This window comes from Sminthopsis crassicaudata, chromosome 4 (genome assembly GCF_048593235.1).
Source record: "Sminthopsis crassicaudata isolate SCR6 chromosome 4, ASM4859323v1, whole genome shotgun sequence".
In the NCBI taxonomy this organism is placed as follows: domain Eukaryota; kingdom Metazoa; phylum Chordata; class Mammalia; order Dasyuromorphia; family Dasyuridae; genus Sminthopsis; species Sminthopsis crassicaudata.
In genome coordinates, this window is record NC_133620.1 from 63,282,990 (window position 1) to 63,300,790 (window position 17,801).

General features: G+C 35.6%; 1 protein-coding gene across 4 annotated transcripts in view; it reads right to left on the minus strand.

Annotated features, from left to right (window-relative positions):
- The window catches only part of TNR (tenascin R), a 685,145-nt gene that overhangs the window by 357,129 nt on the left and 310,215 nt on the right, over positions 1-17,801 (minus strand). The window contains exon 1 of one of the 4 annotated variants that reach the window (XM_074308426.1): positions 447-513. The exons of the other annotated variants lie outside the window; for them this stretch is intronic. The gene's annotated coding sequence lies outside the window, so the exon portion shown is untranslated. Of the gene's footprint in view, positions 1-446; positions 514-17,801 lie in introns of those variants that run through there. 4 annotated transcript variants of the gene reach the window in all.

Sequence of the window (17,801 nt, forward strand, 5' to 3'; positions counted from 1 at the left end):
AGTCTTCTCCCTAAGCCACCCAAAGCAACTGAAATCACACATTAAGAAAAGCATCAAGATTTGGCTGGCTGGGAGAAAAGGTCTTGATGGTAGTGGCGAATTGATGAGAATATGGAATCTCCCTTTTCTGGATTGAAATGATTTTTCCCCCCTTACTAATTTTCTATTTCCTTTTCTAAATACCAATCCAGACTAATTTGATTTCAGAAAATTTTGAAATCATAAAAATATCAAGGGAGACTATCAGTGGTAGTGTGAAAAGCCTGAGAATTTAAAATATTCTCAGGATTAAGGGGAGAAAGGACTGGAGGAAATTTTAGACCAAAGACATTGACATTTAGCCTGCTTTGAATATCACTGCATCTGTGATTTCATCATTTTGAGTATTCCTCCAGTGAGGCAAATTGCAATTAATCCATATCAGACCCTGGGCAACTCTTATCTACCTTTTTCCATAAATCCTTCATGGGAATCTTCCTTTAAATCTCCAGATACTTCTCAGATACCATAAATCTTTAACAATCAGCTTTCTGGGGGGAAATATGAACATAAGACTTTTAAGTTTAATTTGCATTATTAATACTTTCTTAAGTCTATCTAATCAACATCAAGTCCTGATTTGTAGTTTGCTGATTTCAGAGATATAAATGCTTACAATAGAAATTTAATGGTTTTCTCCTGAGCAGGTTCAAGCTGGCTCCAGCATAGACCTGGGAGCATCCCAGCTGTCATCTGTTATCACTTGATCTCACTCTGTGCTAGAAGCACAGGCCTGACACTTAGTAGATGCTTAATAAATGCTTGTTGACTTGACTGCCCTACCTGTTCATTCATATAATTGATGGTATTTATGCACTTGTATATAATTGTTTATTTGTAATGCACAGCAATCTACTTATTCTCCCTATGGATACCCTCACCACCCTGGCACACTGAATAGAGTACTGGGTCTGAAGTCAGGAAGACTCATCTTCCTGTGTTCAAATCCAACCTCAGATAATCTTCGCCTCTATTTCCTCATCTGTAAAATAAGCTGCAGAAGGAAATGGCAAACCACTAAAATATAAAGTATAAACCACCTCAAGAAAAACCTAAATAATGTCAGAAAGAGGAAATGAATTAAAGGAATCAATACAGGCTATCACCATTTTCAAAAGAAGCATTTTCAGCAATAAGAAAGAAGCTAGGCGGCACAGTGGAGGACTTAGACATAGGACATAGAATTTAGGACTTAGAGCTTGGACATAGAAAGACTTGAGTTCAAATGCTCTTTTATAAATTTATAGGGGAGGTGGAACCAAGATAGCAGAGTAAAGGCAGGAACTCACCCAACTCTTCCCCAAACCTCTCCAAATTACTTTAAATAATGATATTAAACTAATTTTCGAGCATCAGAACACCCAAAAAGACAGAGTAGAACATTTTCCAGTCAAAGACAACTTAGAAAGACAGCAGCAAAGGTCTGTGGGTGGGAGCCCAATATGCAATTCCAGCACAGGCTGTAGCAGATAAGCCCTGGCCCTAGTCCCAGCCCCAGTCCCAGCCCAAGTCCCAGTCCCAGTTCCAATCTTAGCCCTGGTCTGGCCTCAATCCCAGCATCAGCAAGGAGGACACCTCTGAATCAATGGCAGTATTGGTGACTTCTTAGCTGGAAGACACCAGGGAAGACTTAGCAGGTTAGTGAAGAGGTCTGTGACAATGGGGTAGGAGTCCTGCCTGCAGTCCTAGCATAGCCTGTGCCAGCACAGCCCTGGCCCAGCCCCAGCTCCAGGCTCAGCAAAGCAAGATTCTATTGCTTTGTACAGTACAGTACTACAGTTTCTGTGGGGATACTCCTAACAACTCCAGAGCAGAAGAGAGGATTTATGGTCAGGCCCCCAGAAGGATCTCTGAAAACAGCTGTACAAAATCCCTGAAATTTGGTCTACTCTGGAAACAGAGCCCTACTTCAACAAAGAATTAGAAGTCAGATAGGAAAATGAGTAGATAACAGAAAAAGTTTCTGAGCATAGGGAGTTATAGCAACAAGGAAAATCAAAACACACACTCCGAAGAAGATAACAAAATCAAAGCTCCTATATCCAAAGCCTCCGAGAAAAATCAGAATTGGGCTGAGGCCATGGAAGAGCTCAAAAGGGATTTTGAAAATCAAGTAAGGGAAATAGAGAAAAATTTAGGAAAAGAATTGAGAGTGGTGCAAAAGGAAACACAAAAAGCTAATGAGGAAAATAATGCTTTCAAAAGCAAAATTGGTCAATTAGGAAAGGAGGCACAAAAACTCAACTTAAGAAAATAAGTACTTAAAAATTAGAATTGAACAAATGGAAGCTAATGACTTCATGAGATTATCAAGAAACAATAAAGCTAACCCCCCCCCAAAATTAAAAAAAATAGAAAAAAATGTGAAATACTTCATTGGAAAAACAAGCGATCTGGGAAATAGAACCAGATTTTAAAATTATTGTTTTTTCTGAAAGTCATGATGAAAAAAAAAAGGAGCCAAGACATAATCTTTCAAGAAATTATCAAGGAAAACTGTCCTAATATTTTAGAACCAGAGGGAAAATAGAAATCAAAAGAATTGGCTCAAAGAGGATATAACTTACTTATATGAGTATAAATATCTACCTTACCTTATAGAAAAATAGAAAGGGAATGAGATATAGATAGGGGGGAGAGTGATAAAAGAAAGGGCATATTTGGGGAGGGAGTAGTCAGTCACAAAACACTTTTGAAGAAATACAGGACAAAAGAAGAGAAAGAATAAATGGGAAAGGGAGTACAGTTAATAATAGTAATTGTAAAAATACTTTTGAAGCAAGTTTCTCTGATAAGCTTTTTTTTTTTCCTCCTCAAACATAGAGGGAACTTAAGAGCCATGGCCCAATTGATAAATTATTAAAAAAAATATAATCTATGCCCTGAGGACCAAAAATTAACACAAAAATACTACTACTAGGCATAAATACCAAAAGAGATTAAAAGAAAAAAAGGGAAAGGACCTATATATACAAAAATATTTGTAGCAACTCTCTTCTCAGGGTAAAAAATGGGAAATTGAGGGGAGGCCCATCAATTGAGGAATGGCTGAATAAATGTGATTGTCGTGGAATATTGTTGTTCTATGGGAAATGATGAGCAGGATACCCTCAGAAAAAAATCTGAGCAAGCAAAATGAAATGTACTGTGTACAAATAGTAATGTTCTGCAATGAGCAGCAGTAAATTACTTTACTATTATCAGTAGTACAATGATATATGACTATTGTGAAGGACTTAGGATGAAAATCTTTCCATACTAGAGAAGAAACTGATTTTATCTGACTATACACTGAAGCATTCTTTGTCTCTCTGTGTATATGTCTCTGTCTATCTCTCTTTGTCTCTCTCCCTCTGTCTCTGTTTCTGTCTCTCTCTGCCTCTCTTGACATGAGTCTCCCTGTCTCTGTCTCTAATTTTATTTTTCTTGAGGGTTTTTATTTTTTCTGAGGCACTTGGGGTTAAGTAATTTGCCCAGGGTCACATAGCTAAGAAGCATTAAGTGTCTGAGGCCAAATTTGAACTCAGGTCCTCCTGACTTCAGGGCTGGTACTCTAAACACTGGGCCACCTAGCTGCCCTCAGGATTTTTAAAAATTAGGTTGGGAAATCTGTTTTTTTTTTTTTTTCACAATGTGATTTTTGTGGAAATATTTCATCTAACTTCACATGTGATTTCTTAATGGAAACTGGGGCAGTGATAGGGGAGAGAACCTGGAGCTCAAAAGTTTTAAAACAACAATTGTAAAAAAAAATGTTTTAAATATAACTGGGGATATTAAATAAATAAATTTCAATTAAAAATATTATGAAGATATATGATCTTAGGCAAATCACTTTATCTCTCTGTGCCTCAGTTTCCTTATCTCTAAATCCAGAGAGAATTGATGGCTTTTTATATGAGGCTGAAAGTCAAGAAACTTATTTCAGGAATCAAACCCTTAATCACCTCTGCAAAGAAAAAGACATTACAGCCTAGGGCAACCCTGGTTTAGGATATAAAATCATCTGCAACATTTTATGGAAGATGATAGAGGAAGATTTTAGTAGCATTTTTGTACATATATAATTTTGTATCTATTATTTTAAATATAAAATATCATATACAGACAAAGGATATCCAGTTTCTTAAAGATTTGCAATCTACATATGCTCTGATAAAAACATGTTCTAAAATACTAATAAAAAGAAAAATGCAAATTAAGGTAACTGAGGTTTCAATTCCTATCATTCTGATGGACAAATCAATCATAAAGTCAAAGATTTATGCCTGAATGGGACCTCAAAGATTGTGTAGTCCCAATTCCCTCATTTTTCAAGTAAGGAAAATAAGATTTAATCAAATAACTTGCTCAAGATTATCGGTACACAGATAGTATGTATTGGAGATGGAATTTGAATCTAGGTCTTTTAATCCAGTATTATAAAGACAAACATATTGATTCACTATAACAGCATCTGTATGAACATCTAATCATTCTGGATTTATACAACAACAAAAAATGCTAAATTGTAATTGATTTGGTCCTTCTAACTTATCTTCAGGCATATCTTAAGGAGTCAAAGAGAAAAACAAAGATCAATTGTATATAACAGGGCATTCATAGCAGCATTCTTTGTAGATGCAAACTAAGCGAGTGTACATTTTTTTAGTAATGGCCAAAATCTATGGCATAAGAAGCTTGAATTTTATTGTTTAGTAGACCGGGCAAGAGGCAGTGCAGAGGTGTCAAACAGCACCCTGCAACCCTCCTGAGTACAGTTGAACAAAGTTAAAATGTAAATGGCAGGGGCAGCTAGTTGGTGCAGTGCATAGAGCACCAAACCTGAAGTCAGGAGGACCTGAGTTCAAATTTGGCCTCAGACACTTAACATTTCCTATCTGTGTGACCCTAGGCAAGTCACTTAAGCCCAATTGCCTCAGCAAATAAAAAAACCCACAACTTGTAATTGGGAAATATTTTGAAAAATAAATAAATATACAACAAAACTTAGATAAAGCTAATAGGTGCTTTTCTAAGCCAACCTGCAGCCCTTAGGGATCCTTATGTAGAGTTTAGTGGACCCTGTTTCCATTTGAATTTGACACAATTGATGGATTAAATAAGGAACTAGCATCATAAAAAGACCCAGTCTCAAGATCCAAGATCTGACAACATCTACTCTGTGACCTTGTACCCCTCAATTTTCAAAGACTAAAGAAACTTGCTAAAATTATAAGCTGTGGAGTAGAGGCTGATTATAATTGACTGACAGAGTTTCCTCACTGGGAAATCATTATACCAAGCATGTTACAGGACTTGGACAAAAACAAAACAAAACAAAACAAAAAGTCCTAAAGAATATTCAGTGAAACGGAAAAAGAATTGATGCAAGTAAAAATGAGCAGAACCAAGAGAACAATACGTATGATGACCATTACAAATATATTAAAAATATCACCCAAAGGAAGTTAGCTTTTAGTAATAGGAAAAAAGAGTGAAGGTCCTGGAGAGGGCATAACAAAATGTATATAATTTGTTCATAAAAAGAGGTGAGAGACTATGAAGACAGAATATTACAAACATTTTAAAATAAATTTTTATTAGATATTTTTAATTTTTCCTTTATCATAAAATAGCTGATAAAATAAAAAAGCAACAATAAAACATTTTTAACACAAATATTACTTGCAGTGACTATTTCTCATAGATCCCCTGTTTTAATTATGTGGAACCCTATTATACCATAGTACACAGAATAGGGGAATACTCCACTCTGCCATGCTTCCTCACTCACTAATTCACCATAGAAAATTCTTCATATTACGTTCTGCAGACTGGGGATTGGATTTCTAAGAATACATTAATTATATAGAAAAAAAAAGTATGTGGTAAGTAAAAAGTTTGGATGTCTTATTAAATTTGCCATAATGGGATTTGTCCTGTACCACATTTCTAGCTGAGGAAAGTAGAAAACATGAGAAGCCCAGTGGAACTGTCAAAAGTAACAGTCTTAGAAACATGATTTAAAAAAATATTTTGAGTAACTTGCTAGAAAATGTTATAAAGTCAGAGAATAAAGAAATGTATCAATAAATATATCCCCTTCCAGTGAAACAATTTACCCTAAATTATTTATATATAATAACTAGCCTAAATTGAAGTTTGTAAAATCTGTTTATTATTCAGAAACACTTATCCAAATAATTATTTCTGAACATAGTATTTATCCTTCTTTTGCCCCTTCAATTCCCTTGTAGAACTGGCTAAATTCAATTAGCTCATTCACTTGGTTATGATGGAATAAGCAATGAGTTTGGAGGCACAAGACAAGTTCATTTCCTGTTATTCATGGGCTGTGTGACATGGACAATCGGCTTAATCTCTCTGGTTTAGTTGACCCTTGTAAAATGGAAATATTTGTATTGCCTACATCCAAGAATTGTAAAGACAAAATTTGGCAGTATATGCTTTGAAAAGATCTATATATGGACTGTGGCTTGTGATTTATTGGTATAGGTAATTTCTAGGTGAATAAACTCCCTCTACCAATAAAGAGTGGCCTCTATTCTGAAACATATTCCTTGCAAGTTGCCTAGGCATAGAGACAGTTAGGTAGCACAGTGGATAGAGGGAAGATCCTGTAGTCAGGCAGACTCTTCTTCCTGAGTTCAAATCCAGCATCAGACACTAACTAGTCACTGGACCCTATTTGTGTCAGTTTCCTCATCTGTAAAATTACCTGAAGAAGGAAATGTCAAATCATTGTATAGTTTTTTCAAAAAAGTCCAAATGGAGTCATGGAAAGTTGGATATGACTGAACAACAAGAATTACTCAGCCTTTGGGAGAAATAGGGCAAATACTTCAAATTAGGGTTTGATTTATTGTTTTGTTGATTTTCTAGATTTAAGAAACTGATGGAGAATATATTAATAAAGCACATGAAGCTTAAAAGTTCATTGTATTTTTTTCTTTTTTGGTAGGGTAGGGTAGCTAATTGTTAAACATTTACCAACACATTGTTACAGGATGTTCTCAGGGACACATGACCACTTTGTGTCTCCCGTGAAGCTTGAACCAAGGTTTTTCTGGCTTTGAGGATGATTCTCTACACACCATGCAATTCTTCCTCTAAGCTATTATTGATATTATTCCACCAAAGATGTATTTTTAATACAGTCTATGTGTAATGTTACTCTTTCATTTCAGAATTTTCAAGAGGGCAATGGGACCCATTCTCCTAAGTGGTGAATACTTTGACTGGTCCATTATCGCATGCAGATTTCAGTCATGCTTCACTTACCAGTAACTACTCCCTTTTCCATCTTTTTGCTAACAGTCTTTCTAGCATGCATATTAGGTACCTTATCCCCAGAGGCTCCCCACCAAAATAACAAAAACAATGACTTGTGCAAGGCACTGAGAATATAATGCCAATCATGAAACAATCCCAACTTTCTAGGAAATTCCATTCTAATGGGAGGATTGCTCATGAGGATAAAGTGGGGTTTTTTTGGGGGGGCATTTAAAACTGATAAGGACCAAAGTGATCATCTATTCAAATCCTTTCATTTTATAAATGACATAATTAAGGTGCCATAAAATAAAAGTGCCATAAAATGCCTCAGATCTCTCAGGTAGTAAGATGGAGGTAGAATGATGCTTTAATACCATCCTTAGAGACATCTGAATCTAGTTTCTGTTATTTATTGGTCCAATGCCCATGGACAAACAAATCATTTAACCTCTTGTTGCCAAGATTTCCTCAGCAGATATTGGGGATGATGAAATCCTTGGAACATACCTCATAGGCATGTTTGTAAGGCAACAACTCAATGAGTAATCTACAATGGAGTTGGCTGATTTTAAAAGAATGTAAATAATGGTAGGGTCTTGATTAGTACAAATAATGAATTCCTTGAAGTGGTTACACTATTTGAATCCATATAGCATATTTCCATTTGGCTAGAAGTGACTATCATATTTTATTCACCTATGATTTTGAATAATGCTAACTTCAATGTATGGGACAACTTCAGGGGATTCATTACATAGTTTCAGGATTGCTGTGAACTAGCTATGAACTATTAGAGCCTTTAATTCCATATTTATTATGCATTTTTTACATATTGTCCCTGAGCAGAGCAAAATTTAGAGAAGGCTAGGACAATCTTGTGTATAACTTTCTTTTGAAAGGGGCTGTGGTGGAGCATGGGGTGGGCAATAAGACGTAAGTGACTTGCCCAGGGTCACACAGCAAGTATCTGAGGCTGGATGTTCCTCTTGACTACAGAGCCAGTTACTCTATGCACTGAATCACCCAACTATCCTTGTCTTGCTTACAAGATTTTGACATTTTTTCCTACCCCCTAATAAGTGTAATGCTTCAGACATTGAAATAAGGATTCAAAGTTTGTAGGTATAAAGGAACTAAAATACTGCAGGCAAGACGTTAACTCCTACCAAGTTTTGTATGTGGATGCTTTCACTTGATTCTTTCTTAAGATGTGAATTTGTTGAGAGAATGGCCAAGCAGGAACAGTAATGAAGGCAATTTAAACTTGGTGTCTTTCCCAATAATTACAGCTATCTTAAAGTGCAATGGGAATTGAGCTAACTCAGGAAGTAATGAGTTTCCTTTCCTTAGATGTCTTTGAGCAAAGGCTGGATAGTGGAGATCAGTGGATAGGTCTGGAATCAGAGATACCTCACTTTAAATTTAGCCCTAGACATGTGACTTCCAGCAAATCACTGATAACCTCTCCTAGCCTCAGTATTCCCATCTGTAAAATGGAAATAACATAAGTGCTCTACAAATCTTAAAATGTTATACAAATATTAACTGTTATTTATTTCTTCAAGGATCTTCAAGGATCTGTCATTTTAACCAGTGGGCATCCTTGCCATCAATGTGGACTTGAATTGCTTCTTCATGGTTTTTGCAGACTAACTTCTTGAATTATTATAATTTTAAAAAAAATGTTGGAGAAAAGAATGAAGAAAGAAAAAGGAAGAAAGAAAATAAAGAAGGAAGGAAGGAAATAAAGGAAGATAAGGAAGAATGAAGGAAGGAATGAGGGAAGGAAGAAGGAAGAAAGGAAAGAAAAAAGGAAGGAAAGAAGAATGAAAAAAGGCAAAGAAGAAATGAGAGAGAAAAGCAGGAGGGAAGGCAGGAAGAAAGGCATGAAGGAATGCAGGCAGGAAGGAAGGAGAGAAGGAGGGAAGAAGGGATAGGCGCTAAATGCTGCACTAATTATATGATTATAAAGGCACCAGAAGTGATACTATTGATGAGGTCCTGAGTTAACGAGGTGGGATTGGTAGAGAGAGAGACTGAAGTATTGATGGAATTATTCCCTGAAGCAAATAGGGAAGGGCACTGATGGAGATCCTTATAGTTCCACCCTCTGTGGAGGTCATCACGTTAAAAATCCAAATTATGTCAAATCCTTAAGGTTAAATTTCCTCTAAAATTCTGTTCATGGCTCATGCCATCTTTCCTGAATTATTTTTTGGGGTTATAGCCTGCCACAGCACTCCAGCTTGTGTTGTGTTCCCTCTTCCCTTACATTCAACCAGACGGAACTGTCCAATATATCTATACGTCTTTATTAAGTATATGTAAAATTCTGGATGTAAACCAACCTATTTCCTCAAAGAGTATATTTCTATGTACCTTGGTACTAGGCAATAGAAATACAAAGAACTGAAAAGTCAATATTTCTCACTCTCATGGAACTTCTTTTCAAAATAAAATAGAAAGATGTCTGTCATCATCAGTTTTCTCAACTGTAAAATGGGAAACACAATAATACATGTCTTCCAGGTTTGTTGGGAGGATCAAAAAGAGATAAAATTTGTAAAGTACTTAGCACAGTGCATAGCATTTAGTAGGTGCTTAATTGATGCTTCTTCCTTTCTCTCCTTGCTTCAGGCCCAATCCTTTATCTATCTACCTGCCTCTAGGGACAGCAAGGAGTCCAGTCTGTCTGGATTGTAAAGTGTGTGAAGTATTGGATGATAGATGAGGAAACAAATCTAAGGGAGATTAAATTTTTTCCCAGGGTCACATAAGAGTGTCAGGACCTGGACTTATGTTTAGATCTTTTAACCTAAATCCAACATTTAATCAATTACACTATGATAACTCTATGCCTTTATAAGTCTGATTATATATCTTAAAATTCTAGAATTAGAATAAGAAGGACCAAGATGAAAATTCTTTTGACATCGAATGCATAATCACAGGCAACTCACTCAAACTCTCTGAACCTCAGTGTATTTATCTATAAAATAGGGATTAAAATATTTGCTGTACCTTTCTCATATTCTTATTGTGAGATTTAAATGAGATAATGTATGCAAATTGTTCATATTGTCAGTTGCTACCTAAATATCATCATATCTTCATCATTATCATCATCATCATCATCATCATCATCATCATCATCATCATCAAATGTTCCATCTGGAAGGAATTTTAGACAGGATTTAGGCCAGTCCTTCAATTTACAAATAAAGAAAAAGAGGCAGGTAAAGTGGCTAATCTACTCTCTCTTTCTCTTTCTCTTTTCTTCCCTTCCTCTCTTTCTGTCTCTCCTTTCCTCCCTTCTTCCATCTCTCTGTCTCTCTCCATCTCTCTCTTCCTTTCCTCCCTCCCTTTCTTTGTCTCTCCTTCCTTTTCACCTCCTACTCTCTGTCTCTCTCATGTCTGTTTCTCCCTGTTTCTTTCTTTTCCTCACTATGTCTCTTTTCATCTCTGTCTCTGTCTCTCTCCCTTCTTTCTTGCCTATTGTGTGTCTCTGTCTCTTTTAATGTTCTAAAGTCAAGATGATTATTCTTGAGAAGTTATGACTCTTATAATGAACTTATTATATCACTCCACGTGATACAATTGGTATTCCTACACCAATAAATCGATTTAGTTTGACTAACAAACCATGCAGCCCTGCAGATACTGAACAAAGGCCTTATCATGTGGAAGGCTCTTGTTAAACAGGTTCTGTGATAAAGGAGGATTATCACAGAAATTGGGACTGCTTTTTCATGCAGGCAAGCATTCTTGCAGCTACAGCTATCTGTGTCAAGACTGTTAGCTGGCATAAAGAATGGGGCATAGAGTTCACATTCCCAAATGATTTTAGACAAGGCACTGGCAGATGCTGAAGGAAAGTAAAATAAATAAATAATAAACCACGTCATAGCAAGAGGCAAAAGCAAACCAAGGAGCATGTCGACCTGGTCCTTTGGTTAACTCCAGCAAATCACTTTTTCTGTATATTTCCCTCTTCTGCTGATTGGCTTGCACTCCCCCTTCTCCAGGTTGCCCAACATTTTAACAATATCCATTTACTTGCACCACTTTGTAGCATTTCATGGTTGAGTTGCTTTTAAAATAATATTATTTGCAACATGCCTAGAAAAAAAGGTATATCATATTTTCTTTACTGAGTAAATGCTGACAGCCTGACCCTGCACCCCCATTCTACTGGTTGCAAGTTCAGCAATCTGTAAGACTGAGCTCTGAATATGCCTTGTAGGCTAAATGTCATTGGCTTTAAGAACTGACTGTTGGTAGAGGGCTTACTTTAGTAGCCCTAACTATGATTACTCTTTAATGGGTCCTCCATGTCAGGCAGGATATGAAAGCTAAAAGATTTCCTTGTCCTCCATCACTTCCTTTGACCATATTTTTCCCCTTCCTGCTCCTATCTTGATATGTTTTCTAAGCAAAGAGAGATTGCAGGAAAAAAAAAAAAGAAAATGGGGCTCATGGGAAAATGCTGGTTGTATGGGACTCAACCAGTCAAATTTTACTTTTAGGGACAATGCGGCATGAGGATATCCTAGCAGACTCATGAAGAATAGCTCACATTATAGAGGACTTTAAGATCTGCAAAGCATTTGGAGCCTTACAACAATCTTGTAAGGGACAAGTGTTACTATTATTTCCATTTTGCAGATAAGTGATTTCCCCAGAGTCACCCAGCTGCTTAGTGACTGAATCAGAATTTAAACTCAGGTCTTCTTGGTTCCTAGACTAATACTTTCTCCACTAAGTCATGTTTCTATACTGAAAAGGAAAGACAGAGAGAGAGGGAAAGAAGAAGCATTTATAAAACAAATGCTGAACATTGTTCTAAGAGATTTACAAATATTATCCCATTTCATACTCACAATAGCTCTGAAAGGAAGATGTTAATATTCCTATTTTACAGCTGAGGAAACTGAGGCAAACAGAAATTATATGATTTGATCAGGGTCATACAGTAAGTACCTGAGACTAAATCTGAACTCAGGTTTTCCTGATTTTAGGACAAGCTGTCTATTTTGTATACAACCTAGCTACCTTGCACAGAAGATGATGGGGAGTTGTTATACTGGTAAATTCTCTATTAATTATACAGAAATATCACTATAATAATCACCACTATCTCCCCTTGGGTTCCAAGGAGAGGGATTTAATGGAAGGAAGGGACATCCAAGAGAGATTCCCATTTTCATCTTTTAAACTAAGAGACTTGACCTTTTATGTGTGACACAATTGACTCAAGTCTTAGGAATTCACAATTCAAAGCATAGCTCTTCAGATATCTGGAATCTGTACTCTCCCCATTTCTGGGAAGACTTACTCATTGCTCTGGGCCGGAGAATAAGGCATAGGTCACCAGACAGACTTGGATTTCGAGTGTCAACAAAAATACTGTCCAATAACTAAGCAAAATCTTTGACTTATACACTTTTTTTAAAGGAAAAAAATGGACCAACCCATTACAGACTATCATTTTATCTCCTAAGTGATGAAAGTTGTCAGCTATTTAGAGATGTGAGCCATCACCAGGTATAATGCACATAGGAACTTCATAAGTCAAGGCTCTGAATCCTAGAATTCAAAATTCTGACCTTAGGCCAGATATGCATTTAAACAGGTCTGGAAATGTTCTTAGGAGTAGTGAGATGGTACAAGTCTATAGATCCTTTTTCATTCACTCCAGGTAAGAACAATCTACTATTTCTCACTTCAGCAGGGTCTCCTTCTACATCAAAGGGCAACAAGTAACATTGTACAACTTAATCCATTTATCATGTATTTTCTGGCTAGTGTGTTATCATATAAGCACATAAGAACTAGGAAAATACCAGGTAAGATTTTCATTGAATAAAGAAGAGACTTTGAAGTTATTTAGGGTTTTAAGATTCTTTGATTCCTTTAACTTTATTTGGCAGGACTTCCTGATTCAGCAGGGAGTACAAATCTCATGAATACCCCATTTATCTCTGTTTCCAACTTGCTAATAGCAAACCCATGAAAGAAGGCAGTGGGCTGTCATTTCTTATAGCACCCCAGGCCACATCATCCAATTGTGATCAGTGTTGGAGATTGCCCAGCCTTCCTATCAGCTTTCAAATCATAGGAGAGGGTTTAAAGACATGAACATTTAAATTCATTTTTACCAAGTGAGATTTTTCTGAGGCATTATGAAGTCAGAATCACTGTCATCCTTTCAAGTCTTAATTAGCAATTAATTAACTTGAGGTGCTTGTGCCTCAACTATCTGACAGACAGGCTCATAATTATCTTTTATTATTATTACTAATAGAAAATATGGTCAAGATGGCTCAGGTTTTCCCGAATTTGGGCTTTAATTGAATGACCCAATAGAGAATCAAAATGAACAGGCTGCCCTTTCTACACAGTTTTATTAAAAATATTTTGAAATTTGATGGTGTCTTATACCCAGGAGCTCAACACACACAGTAAAGGTTTAGACCAAAAGTAAAAGTAAGCCTGTTCTCTAGGGCTTTGACCTTTAACTAGCTGCAGAGTCTGAAGAGAGCTGGACTATCATCTTGAGAAGCACGTTCTTCAGGGAAAACATATGGTCCTCTATGGAAGATTTGGAGGCTAGTACTTTAGCGATACCTTCCTCTATCACCTTACTTGACTCCCTCTTGTGGGGAGGTCAATCTAGCCTCCACTGCCCTCCTTCACTGCCCTCCTTCACTGACCTCTTTCTGATTGTTAGACTTTAAAATTGTGCCTTTTCTGCTGCATCCCCCTTTTATCTTTCTTAAGACTGACGCCATTTACCCTGAATTTTCAATCATTAAAGCAGCTCTCTTGATTTGGAGTATCCCTCTGCAAAGTCCACCCCTTTTAACTTCTTGGTGCTATCCTCCTGAGACCTCCATTTTATGCAGGGGCCAAAGAGAATCTTTACTCATCCCTTTTCTATTTTTCATCTCCTTTTTTGTGTGCTGTCTTTCCCTATTAGAATATAAGTTAAACTTCTTGGAGGTAGTAGGATGGCCTTTCCTTGTATTTCAGTTACCAGTTGTATCCCCAATATTTACCATAGTGCCTGGAAGGTAATAAGCACTTAATAAATATTTATTTTATTCTGAGATGCCAGTGTTTATGTCACTGTTTACCTATATGACTGGTAAAGTTGACAGAAAGAAAATAACAAATGCCGGACAACTATGGAAAAACAGGCATTTCAATGCACTGTTAATGGGGCTGGGAACTAGTCCAGCCATTATGCAAAATAATTTGAAGCTATGCCCCAAATTTGCCATCCAACTATAAGTTCAAAGAGCAAGGAAAATAATCTAACACTACTTTTTATGATGGCAAAAAGGATGAACATCAGTTTGGTAATGACTAAACAAGTTATGGTATATGAATGGAATGGAATATTATTGTTCTATAGGAAATGAAGGGGATTGTTTTAGAGAATCCTGGGAAGACTCAAATAAATGTAATATGAGAAAAATCAGGAGAACATTTTAAGCTGACCACAGTACCATAAAGACAACTTCAAAAGTCTTAGGAATTTGGATTAATACAATGATCATGTCCAGAAGACTCATAATAAAACATGTTACCATTTGTTAGAGAGGGGATTAACTCAAAGTGCATATTGAGATATTATTTTTTAAAATATGGCTCATGCAGGATTTTGTTTTGCCTGACCCTGTGAATTTGTAGGGGAGGATAGTGGAGCAGCAGATAGAGCTGCCAGCTTGGAATTAGGAGAACTCACTTTTCTGAGGTCAAATCTGGCCTCTGACATTTACTAATTATGTGATCCTGGGCAAGTCACTTAATCCAGTTTGCCTCAGTTTCCTCATTTATAAAATGAGCTGAAGAAAATAACAAACTGCTCCAGAATCTTTGCAAAAAACAAACAGCAGAACAACAACAAAAAGCAAATAGAGTCACAAATAGTTGAACATGACTGAAAAATGAATGAACAACAAACAAAATGTGCTTGTTATAAATTTTGTTTTTCTTTTTTTCTCAATGGAATGGGAAGGAAAGGGTTGGAGAGTAGAGGATGAGGTGGAAAACAAAGAATGTCGACCTGAAAATAAAATGAAATTGAAATTTTCAAATGTAATTAGAAAATATTTAACAAAACAAACAAAAATACAACAGATCATGGGAAATTTTAATAGATCTTTTTCTAAATCAATATGTAACCTCTATACTTCAGAGATCCTTAAGTATGGTTCAGTGAACCTGTTTCCATTTGAGTTAGATACCACTGGTTTAAGAGAGTATGAATAACCCACTGAAAGTTTATATCCTCTACTTGAGGAAAATAAACACCAGCCAAAAGAGTTGAGTAACCACTCATAGATAAAGCTGTGTGATCCTGGGCAAGTTACCTAAATCTGTTTGCCTTAGTTTCTTCATATGCAAAATGAGCTGTAGAAGGAAATGGTGAACAACTCTAGTATCTTTGCCAAAAATAATCCAAATGAGATCTCAAAGAGTCAGCCATGACTGATATGACTATGATGACTAAACAACAGCAAGAATAGGAAATGGGGAAGAAGATGCTAATAATCATACCTCTGCACTATCTGTATATTTTAATTTGATTGCTGTAACTCTAAATGTGGCTTCTTATCCAATGATCATCCTTGTTATAAAAGAAGTGAGAAGAAACAAGGTTTTTATACTATACCCAAAGGCAACAAGAAATATTATTTCACGGGATCTTAGTCATCTTACATTATAGTACTCATGATAAATCTTTGCAAAAAGACCACCATGAAAATAAAAAACAGGTTTCAAAGGATAAAAAAGAAAATTATATAAAGAAGTTGATATACTTTGATACATGATAAGTTCATTGCAAAGGTAGGGATAGGTAAGGATCCTCAGAAAAACATGGGGAAGTATGAATCAGGAAGAAGGAATATGAGAGGCTTGAATATAGTTACATATGTGAATATATAATATATGTATATATAAGTCTCAGAATCCTCATGTCTTCATATCTCAACTATTTCTTCAAGAAAATAATTGACAGGCACTGGACATAGCAAGGACTAAATGATATAAAAATGAAATTAATTATATTTCAACTGACAGAAAAAGATTTATTATTACTATGGGAGTTATCCTTAAATTAGTAGTCTATATATAGTCACCACCAACTCATGAGAACAAATATCAGAATTAATAAAATAATAATAGTATAATAATAAGAAAAAGATATGAGAAATAATTGAAGCAACTCAATCCAAATCAATTTAAGCAAATACTTTGCATTGCCAAGGGTAGTTCATAGCAAAAATAGCAAAAAAAAATTGTCACTAATAATGTATCAATGATAAATTATGTAGCATCATATACATATATATGTACTGTGGCATATATGCTCTATATGTCATTTATTATATATTATGCAATAAAAGTTTAAGTGCGGTAAATCAGTTGCCATAACAATAAGATTCTCAAAAGCACCTTCGTAAACACTTAATTTATTTGCTAAACACACAAAGATATCAAAAGACAACCAAAACAATATTGGTTTTGAGAATATATTCACTTGTAAATATTATGAAGTAGGATGATGGATGATTATTAATGTTTTGCTTCAGATTGGAAGGAAGCAACGAAGGGTAAAACTTGTTTAAGGAAATGCTTGACAAAAGTTCCAATTAAGCAAAGTCTGCCCAAGTACATCCAAGAATGAATACTGAAGGAAGAAAACAAACAGAAGAAAAATGGAAAAAATCTGAAAAATTGATTAAAACAAATTTTTTATTATCAAGAATGGTAACATTGCTGAACTTTGATTCTAACATTGAAATCCTGAATGGACTTATATGAGAGATAGAGATGAAAGAGTCTGATTGGACCATGTCTATATGGAAGAGAATTATGCTAAAGGTGACATAAGTAAGAGCATTGAATGATCAATATATAAGATTTCCCAAGAATGCAAAGGTATCAAGATATGAAAAAAAAATCTTAGAAAGGAAGGGAGGAAAAGTACTTACTACATGCCAGACACTATACTAAATGCTTTACAAATGTTATCTCATTTCTTCCTCATAACAATCATGGGAGGCAGACAGCAATTAAATCTGAAGCCAGATTTTAACTCATGTTCTCTAGTCTCCAGGTTCAACAGTCTGTCTACTGTATTATTATTAATCACTAATCTATATGCCTAAATTTCTATTTTACACAGATTATAGAACTCTATGCTAATTGATGATATTATTAGGAGTAGCTTTTCACGAGAATATTTTTTAAAGATAACTTAAAATCTTATAATGAATATAAGAGCCAACTGAATTTAGGATTATTAAAAAATAGAGCAAAATGACTACTTCAATTTTCTCTCCCAATAAGTTGTTTCCAATTCATTCAGGAAAATTATTTTTAAGATTCCTGGAAAGATATAACAACAAATTTATTTAGTGACTTGTTGATCATAAAATACAAAGGGAGGCATAGGACAAGAAGATATGTGC